A 10,479-nucleotide genomic window follows, 5' to 3' on the forward strand; every position below is an offset into this window, starting at 1 on the left:
CTACTAAAAATAGCCCATACAATCATCGAAATCGAACCTAAAATGGCTGAGATATGATGTGTCAAAACTCCCAAAATCAAGCTCACAAAAAGAGTCATGACAACAGGTATTTCATGAAATTTAACTCAAACGGAGACCCTAAATTAGTTTCCAAGAACACCAACACATTTCTTGCAAAATACACCACAAGATGGACCTTCGAATCACTAAAATCAGACGTGAAATAAGAGAGTTATGAAGGGTTGAAATTGAGAAATAAGGCTGAAATAGGCGTGCACTAGCTATATATATCAGCTGATAAGCAGATTTTTCTTTCAACCTTTAAAGTCTCTGATGGGGTGCTCGGAATTCTTTCAAAAGCCGATAAAAACAAAATAGATATTCTACCTTACTAAATTCGATGTTTCGAATACAATGGCACAGTAAGAGTTTCCATACAAGGTCTATTTGACTTAAAGTGGGTGCCTCACCCAACTTCCATTTTTAGCCAACTTCCACAACGAGGCTAGCGATTAGAATGGAAGCCACAGTAGTGATCGAAGGGTCGTTCTAGACCAAACTCGACATTTTTGAACTAACTGTAATGAAAAAAATTTCATCCGAGCATATTTTCTAAGAATGGTGGCCAAAGTTAACCTTAGGCCAAATTTCAAAGGATAAAAGGTCAACCGACCCTTAACTCATACTGAATGCCACGATACTCAAACCGACCATCCTACTAGCCTAATTTGGCCATTCTAGAGATGATAGAACCATCAGAATTCTATTCCAAGCTTATTAACCTAATAGTTTGATGAAAGTCAACTTTTTAAACTTCAAAAGCTACAAAATAAGGAAACGGGCATAAAACCCAAATGAACGACCAGGCAACCAAATAATCAGTGCCAGGAAGTCACAAATAACTCAGATCGCTATAGGAACGCTCTAAATGATGAAAAAGAGGCATTAAGAAAAATATGACCTAGAGGGTCATTATAAGATAGCACACAAATAATCAGGTAAATATATTATAGGTAAACAGATAAGATCTAATACAAAATAAAGTAGGAAATGAGACTAAAGAGGTAAGGTATATAAACGAAGGAGATAGGGTCAAAGATTGCACCTACACATGCATGCCACAACCCATTTAACAATAAAGAGGCAATAAATAAGTCAAGTATTCAAGGACGGAAGAAATGTCTGCCACTACTAATCACAAAAGCACCTAAGGACAAAACTAACTAAATCTAACAGGAAAAATACCAACAAAATTCTGGACTAAGCCACCTTGCAAACCAACTACACATATGACAAGAGATAAGTATAGGTATAATCAGACAATAACCAACCAAACACCATACACCTGAAAGGTAAATTCAATGAAAAATATACACCCGGCCCCTATAAATCTAGGGGACCACACCATACAAGTATACTAATGATAGGCGATGCTAATGTATGCAAGTTTTTAGAAAAACCAGTAACATCATCGGTGGATCTCAAGATCAACAATGACAAGTGTATAGACCCACCCCGACCCTTAGCTTGCCAGGTGTGAGCCATACAACTCCATTATCCAATTCAGTAGCGCACTACCTAGAGAGACTTATAGGGGATGCGAGAATTCCATATACACTGCCAGGGCCCGAACTAGGTATTACATAGACATATAGTATCCCCATAGTGGTACCTGAGAGGGAGATGTCAAGTCAATGTAGAAAAGGGTGATGCTGCACTAGATAATTAAGTACAGGCTAAAGGCTTCCAAATGCATCCACAATGTATAAAGGGAAACGCTGTATCAGATATCAATAAAAATTGAGCACATGCTCAATGCCTCCAAAATTGTTAGTATTAAAGGAGTACATCATCGACACCTCATAGATCTCAAAACCAATGCCCAAATATCCCAGGTGGTATGACTCCCATTAAAACTAGTGAATATTCTCAATCAATGCAAACATTCCATCACCAGCATCCAAACAAAATATGCATAATATGAATAGTATATCAAGCCATACTACACTATCAAAGCAAGGGAACTAACCTGGGATCCAGTCGCTCCTCGAATACGGCCTCTAGCCCAATGATTGATAATAGATATGATGCATCAACAGTCTGCCGCTAAAAAAAGAGAAGCACTCGGAAATAGTTCATTATCAGATAGGGCGAGAAAATATCTCTAAGATCGATACCTTACCCAAAAATATGCCACAGCTCCCAACAAGCACATCTAAGACGTTAGGCTACGATGAGCCACAAAGGTCACCAGTGCTAGCACTAAGTTACTCCAACCATCACAAGCCCTATCGGAAGTTACGCCTAGCTATAAGGGAATTGGAATATAAGCTAAAGTATATAAGGATTAAAACTAGCCTATGGCCATCAATTTCGATTCCAATAAGTATAATCTCATCAATACAATATGCAAGTAAAGCCATAGGTCTAAGATAAGAATTTCAAGAGATTAGTCTAAGGCTCACTCGGAGTCAAAAAATGAAATAGAGGGAGAAATGTCCTAATATAGGCAAACACAAACCTTAATCACATAAAATATATATTAAACAATATCTACTAAAGCTCAGTCAAAGTGGGAGACCTAAGCCTACCTCAAAGCTCATCACGCGCTCTCTAAATCCTCCAATTTGAAGCTCTAAACCTCCGAACCCAAAGAACACGTAAGTGTACATGGTCGGACAATTATTAAAGTGATACTTTTCAGAGCTGGATTATCGAACCCAAAGGACTTTAATTAGGCTACCTATAACTTTTCAATGAACTAAACTAATCCCAAAGATATGTTGATAAACAAAATTGACGAATTCATTCTGCAACCTCATACTCAAAGAATAAATACAAAGAAAAATTGTTTTGATTTGTTCCTGAAAAATGTGTGTTGTAAGAATTGATAATATTTGACTACTTCTAATTTTAGAGATTGATAAATAAGTACTACTAATGAAAATTCACCAAATTAAATGGGAATAAATCAGATTATAATAAATTCCAGGGCTGTAGCATCAATAGAGGTCAAACATAATATTCCTTACTTTTGTATCTGATGGCTTATTTATTTACTGGTTTACAGGGTTGAAATTACAAACACGGTCTTCCGACCTCTAATTGACTATCTTTATTGACAACATAGCTACATCATTGATCCAGGATAGGCATAAACCTATAAAAATGCATCAAACTATCTTCCTATCTACAAAACAAATGTGGTGCATTGGTATGTGTCACATGCATCCTACATACGAATCATTCTAAGTTAACCCTAGAATGAACATGATTCCTACATTCCTTGTTCTATCCCCTATCCATCTTTTGAGTTCAAGGTAGACAAAAATTATATCCTAACGATGGCCAAACATTATAATAGTAAAACAAAAATGCAAGGCTAATTAGAGATAATAACCCATGTTCAACAAAATTTTAGAATATTATACCATAACTTCAAAGCTACAATCCCAGAGTAGGGAAACTTAGCCACTCATTGTATGAATTACAAAACAAATAGATTCGATGAACATTCAAAAAGTAGAAATTAATGAAGAAAGATCGAGAAAGTAACCCGAATAAATGTTCCTCATTGAACTTGGAAGTTACGTGTACAGAGCTACTATAAAAAGAGTACAAGTCCCAAAAGTGAACCACAAAAATAAGATTGTATCGAAGTGCAAAAGATAGAATATATATATACAGATGAAGACTAGTAAATCCATAACCCATGTGCTCACCCTCGCCTCCAATCATGACCGCAACTGGCTCAAATCAACATCGGTAGCTAGTACTCAGACCTGCATCAAAAAAATAGATGTAGAGTGTAGTTTGAGTACCAAAATAACAGGTACCCAAGAGGCATCATAGGTCGACTAATCAAGAAAAGCAAAAGTAAACTGTAATGCGAGTAAATAACCACAACCAAAGACAGGGCAAGAAGTAAATGAAGGTATGTACATGAGCGTACTTAATCAAACAAAGAGAAAGAATCTAGCTAAGTCTGTTAGGCTCCCATAAACCTAATGGGTATGCTACAAAACAAGTATAAGGAAACAACCTGAATGGACTCCCATAAGCTCGACTAGAGGAAGAATAGCGGAAGTAAACTGAACAGAACCAATAGAGTTCCAATAACAGCACTAGTTTCCTGGACTTGAACCGAACCATCTAAAAAGCTTGAAACTTTAACCCAAAGCCGAAGTTAGATAAAGAATTGAATTAAAGATTCATCAAGGAATCAAGAAATTAAACCATATGTAAGTTGGACTATGCAATTCAATTGGGTAACTGTAGAAAATGAGTCAACGCGAGTAGGCTAGACCACGGATTTCAATCGGGTAACTATAGCCAAGGGGTCAAACACAGGCAAGCTAGACCATAAACTTCAACTGGTAACTATAAGTAAGGATTCAAAGAAGGGTAAGCTAGACCACAGACTTCAATCAGGTAACTATAGCTAAAAAGCCAAACATAAGCAAGCTAGACCACAGGCTCAAACATGGTAACTAAAGCTAAGGGGTCGAACCGAATTAGAATCAACGGCTAAATGAGCATTGTGGAAAGCACCAAAAACTTTGTTCCATCAATACATCATTCCAAACTGAACCATATACAACCAGAATCATCAAGAAGACTTCCAGAATCAAGAGCCAAGTGATACAGGATAGATAGGAGAATAGGACACTATGAAGTAAGGTAATAAGCTATGTTGCTGCCTAGCTAAAACTTAGACTATCAGACTCAAGTATGCTATATAAGTCTACGGGGAGCTAACTATATGAAATAACATTGGAGAAGTTGTAAGGCCCAACGATACTAAAATTGAGCAAGTCTAAGGAAATACTAGTCTAAACCTAGACTAAGGCCAAACATGCTTCCAGACATATAACCACATGCATAACATGCATCACAAGACATGGATGATTAACAATAACAGGAGTCATGTATGAACAGTCCAATAATTTCCTGAAGTAGTTCCTAGGACAAGGATTCTAGGAATTTAGCATGCTAGACACCCAAATGCACCCCCATAAATTCATACAATTCAATATACAATTGCCTAGACATGCTCAGTCTCATTAGGGGAAAATCATATTCTACCTATAGGCCGACCACGCATGCTACAACTTATGCAACTGAAGCTTTTCCCTTTTGAGAAGCCTCTATGAGAGATCCCACCTGGATGAAAACATCTTCAATGATTCCATCCGGCCTAGCCACTAAGCGATCTGCCAGTTGCAACAAGATAGTTGTAGGCTTCGGATTCCCCAAGCCCAATTTCTCAAACATAGAGATGGGGATAAAGTTGATACTTTCACCCAAGTCACAGAGTTCTCTTGCATTAACACACTTACCAGGGTAAAGTCAACTGTGAAACTTCCCGAATCTTTCTACTTTGTTGGGAGCTTAACTTTATTCAAAATTTTGAAACTGCACTACCCAGTGAGTGCCACTATTTCATACTCAACCAACTTGATCTTGTTGGCCACAATGTTCTTGACATACTTGACGTACTTAGGGATACCCTACAAAATATCAATCAAAGGTAAGTTAATTTGTACCTATTTCATCAAGTCAATGAACTTCTCAAAGCACTGAAATTTTGAGGTAATGGAAAAGGAGGTTTTATTTTTAGTTCTTCATCTGCCTTTGGCCTGCTGGATTCACTTTCTTCCCTAAATTTTTATTTACCTTTCACCTCAGATGATTTAGTTTGGGGAGCCAATTCAGCTAATGTGCGACCACTATGGGTACTCATGACATTCACCTGTTTGGGGTTGGGTTAGTGTTACCTATCAAAATACCTTTTTTGCGAGAATTCTATGAACTTGTTACTAATTGCCAAAGCTATTTTTCTAAATTATGAGTGGCTAACTGATTTTGATGAATATCTATAGCTAACTTAGCTTGGTCAGCCATGATCTATTTCAGCATATCCTCTCCACTCATGGTTTCAAATTTTCCAGTATATTGGTTACCCTGGCCTTGATTATTATACTATTTCCCACATACTTACGGTTTGAATAAGGTCTTCCCATGGTGCTAATTTTGCTGATTTCAACCCCATGAGAAATTTGGGTGGTTTCTCTAATTTGAGTTATAAGTATTTCCATAATTCTGGCTATATCCACCCCTTGGTGGATTACCCACAGTTGACAGACTCGAGATTGTTGCTGAACAATATTTACTTGAGTCTACTGCTGTCCCAATGCCAAATTATTGAAATGGGTGTCATCATATTCTACATTAATGAAATATATGCAGTCGAAGCTGTCATAGCGTCAACTTCTAACATATCTTCTTATTTTTGCACTACAGGCCTGGAGTTCCCCCTGTTCCATGCAGGATATCCCTGAGATATGCGATTAAGCAATATATAAAGCTCATCATAGGTTTTTTCTAGCGCCTGTCCATCTGTGGCAGAGTCAAGAAAAATTTTGGTGTTAGGTTCCAATCCCTCAATGAAGGTATGGATTAACACCTTTTTAGCTTGATGATGGTAATGATAACTAATGAGTAAATATTTAAACCTGTCTCAAGCTTGGTAAAAATTATGTCCAAATTTTTCTTTAAAACTCAATATTTTACTTCTCAGCTTTGTTATCTTCCCCGAAGGAAAGAATTAGATTAGAAATTTTCAAGATAATTTGTTCTATGTAGTGATTGAGTTTGGTGGCTCCAAATTCAACCACCGCTTTGCTTCCCCCAATAGTGGAAATGGAAAAATGTTAGCCTTACATAATCAGAAAATACTTCAGTTGGCGTGTATGTATCGCTGATCTCTAAAAAATTCTGGATGTCTACTTGGGGATCTTTAAGAGGAAAACCAGTAAACTCTCCGTTAGTGTGCAAAAGTTGTACCATATTTTGTTTTCGCTCAAATCTACCTCCATCCCTGGTTTTTGAATACTGAAAGTGACATTTCTTGTAAGTAGGAATGCCACATCACGTAATATCCTTGTTGCTATCTCTACAGGCGCCTCTTCAGTTGTATCTTTAATTACTTCTTGTTCCAACTCCAGTTCAATTTGAGGCATAGGATATTGCAGAGCCTCTATTAGCCTTAGTTGATATAAGAATCATTATGGCACAACTAGTGGCTCAACAATGTCCCCACTTCTATCAAGTGTACAGTCTGAGTTATCTCCACAAATTCATAGCTAAGATCAAGTTGTCAATACTAGCACAACAATTATAGAAACTTCAAAAAGAACAAATTTCCAAATTTAAAGTCCCCGACAATGGCGGTAAAAGCTTGTTGCTACCAAAGGACGCGCAAGTGTACATAGTTTGACAAGTAGTAAAGTGACTCTTTTTCAGATTTGTATTATCGAACCCAAAGGACTTTAATTAGGCTCCTTATAACTTTTCAACGAGCTAAACTAATTGCATGTGTTGTAAGAATTGCTAATATTTGATTACTTCTAATTTTAGAGATTGATAACTAATTACTACTAATGACGATTCAGTACTTTAAATAGGAATTTATAATGAACGTCAAGGTAATTGTTTTGTTTTCATATGTATCTCACCGATCAGAGCATTTGTATAGCAACCCGAGACATTTCAGAGTTCCTGACACTAATGGGGCAGTTTTCGGGTCGTTCATTTGGAAAATATGCAGTTTTCTGTGTTAGAAGGCCAATTATAATTGGAAAAATGAACTTTTAGATAAAGTCCTAGTAAACGGCCTCGAAATGGAATTTTGATAGTTCCTTCAGCTCTGAAATTGAAAATTAAACTAGAAGCATGGTTGACTCGAGACCTGAGGCTTTTGGTGCGAGTTTAAACTACTTTTGGCAAATTCAGTTCAAAAATGGGCTAAAAGTTGACTTTAGTTGATAACCTTTGAAAATGTGTCCGGATGGGAATTCTGATAGCGCATTTATCTCTAAAACATTGAGTTTAGTCTAGCATGACCTTTTGTTTATTTCTCGTGGCTTCCGGGTTCATTTTGAACCCCTCGTTAGATTTTGGTATAAGGAAGTTGGACCCACATTTGTTATTAGATACCTTGAATGGAAATTCCGACTTTAACATTGAGTTCAGAATGTTGTTTCCAATCAGACTCCGTATATGATTTGTGTTTTTCTGACTTCGAATGAGTCTAGAGAATCGAAATTAAGTTTGTAGGGTTGTTGAAATCTAAGACAATGGTGACGTGGCACAACCACGTGATGCCACATGGATGGATGACGTGACGCCATGTGGCATCATTTATTTATATTGTTAAGGTTCGTTATTTCTTTCCAAAAATTGAAGTTTTTTAAAGGAAAACTTTAGACTCGATTTTTCATTCAATTTTAGTCCAATATGAGTTATTCCAGAGTCTATATTGTGTGAAATTTCGAGGAGAACATCGTGGGAGTGTCAAAAATAACTTTTGGCACATTGTTTGAGGTAATTTTGCCATTTTTACTTGTGTTTGGTATCGAATTTAGCCAAAAACTTTAGAATTGGATAACTCGATCATTTCTGATCGTAATTTAGTGAAATCTTGGACTAAATTGATGGATTTTTCGAGATTAACATCATGGTATCGTTTGATTCTGCTGATTTTTATTGTATTTTGGAGGAATTTGAGAAAGAATCTATTTGAAATATAAGTTTTCCGATAAGAAATGTTATTTAGTTTTGGGTTATTTTCCTTTGATCTGAGCCTCATTTGGATCTTAATTTCTGACTATAAGCTTAGAGAGGTGTAGAGGTTGTGTTATAGGGGTTGTTTTGTGTTATACCCCACACTTTTGTACCTTGGAGCATATTCTTAAGCTTCTTAAGCTTTTTAAGTTTCTTGAAAGGTTTTTAGGCTTCTAAGAAGGCACCATGTGAGCCGAATAATCTATAATTCTATCAAGTAACTCTAAGGAAAGTAGAATGTGATGCCCCATAATAAAGAAGATCGAAAATAGGGTTATAATAATCCGGAATAAGTTGGAGGCCAAGTAATGAGTCGTAGGACTCGACTTACTTACGTAAGTTACCAACTTGAAAATCCTACATACTCAAGCTACTTGAGTTCATACCAAGCTTACGTAGCAAGGATTACATAGGTTCATAAAGTAAGACGAGATTATGAACCCACAAGGAGGAAAAAAAGTGACATGTGGAAGAAAGAGAGATTTCCATGTGGCAGCAGCTGGAAGTGCCACTTGGAAGAAGCTGAAGCAAGGGGATGGACCCCACCTGCCACATGGAAACCCATGGTTAGATGAGGGGTGCATTGGCCTAATAAGGGCTTGACACATGTCACCACTTAGGGGATGACATGTGTCACCCCCTAATATGTCCTATATATATGTTTTATGGTTATCTTTATCCAAACAAGTCATCCTTATCAAGAAAATTCTAGATAAAAAAGAGAAGAGAAACCTTGAGCTAGAGAGAGAGAGCCACAGATTTTGGAGAAAAAAAGGTAAGTTCTCTAATTTCGTTCCATAAATTAATTATCTAAAGTATACCATGAGGGTATGAAGGTATTAGTAATGTAAATTTATGGTTTGAAGAAGCACTAAAAGGATAACAAACATCCATAAAGTTTCAGCTGCGCTAAAAGAGCTTACGAGGTGAGTCTTGATGAGTTTTGGCGAGTTTTGGGCAAGGTAAGAATTTTCCTTTCAAATTAGATTTTATGAAGTTTTTATACAGTATAAAACATGTCTTAAATGAGGCTGGAAGTGGAGAAATTGTATAAGGATGCTTGACGTTAGACACAAACTAAATTGAAGTCATTAGAGTTAAATCGAAGTCGAGTAGTGTGTTGTGATTGTGGTGTTGTGATTGAAGCTGGGTTGGTTGTGTGTTTCAGGGCTGGAAAGTGTTCTAAAAAGGGTGTGGTTTCTTCTGATTGCAGCCACAGGACCCTCTATTTTGTATGGTTAAAGGTTTTATGAAATAAAGATTAAAAACTCTATTTTGGTATCGTAGTTTTGAGCGAGTTAGTTGGAAGTTGTATTGTGTAATGTTGAAGTGATTTACTTATATATGTAGCTTCTGTTTGTTGTTGGTAATATGTTGCCAATATTAGAATTGGGATAGGGTAAGTTACAGGGGAGATGCTGCCTGATTTCCGCCAACTTCGGAACTAGTAATAAATTAGTCGAGGGAAGTGGATAAGGAAATGATTCCTATGGATACTTGGTTGTAGAGTTGGAAATTGGAAAGTGAAAGGTTATTAACCTTAGTATTGCTTTCATGTTAAATAGCTTCAAAGGACGATGAGGCAAACATGGTTAAGAGTAATTCATAAGAGGTATGTAAAGCTACCTTCTTTCTCTTGACATATTTTTGGCATAAGTATGTGAAGCTACCTTCTTTCTTTTGGCATGTTTTTGGCATAACTATGTGAAGCTACCTTCTTTCTCTTGGCATTTTTATGCATAAGTATGTGAGGCTACCCTTCTTTTCTCTTGATATGTCCTTGACATAAATATGATGTTATGTTGAGATGTTATGGCACCGAGTCCCTTGATGGGCCGGGTATAATATATGTAT

Source organism: Solanum dulcamara, chromosome 8 (genome assembly GCF_947179165.1).
Source record: "Solanum dulcamara chromosome 8, daSolDulc1.2, whole genome shotgun sequence".
Classification (NCBI taxonomy): Eukaryota; Viridiplantae; Streptophyta; class Magnoliopsida; order Solanales; family Solanaceae; genus Solanum; species Solanum dulcamara.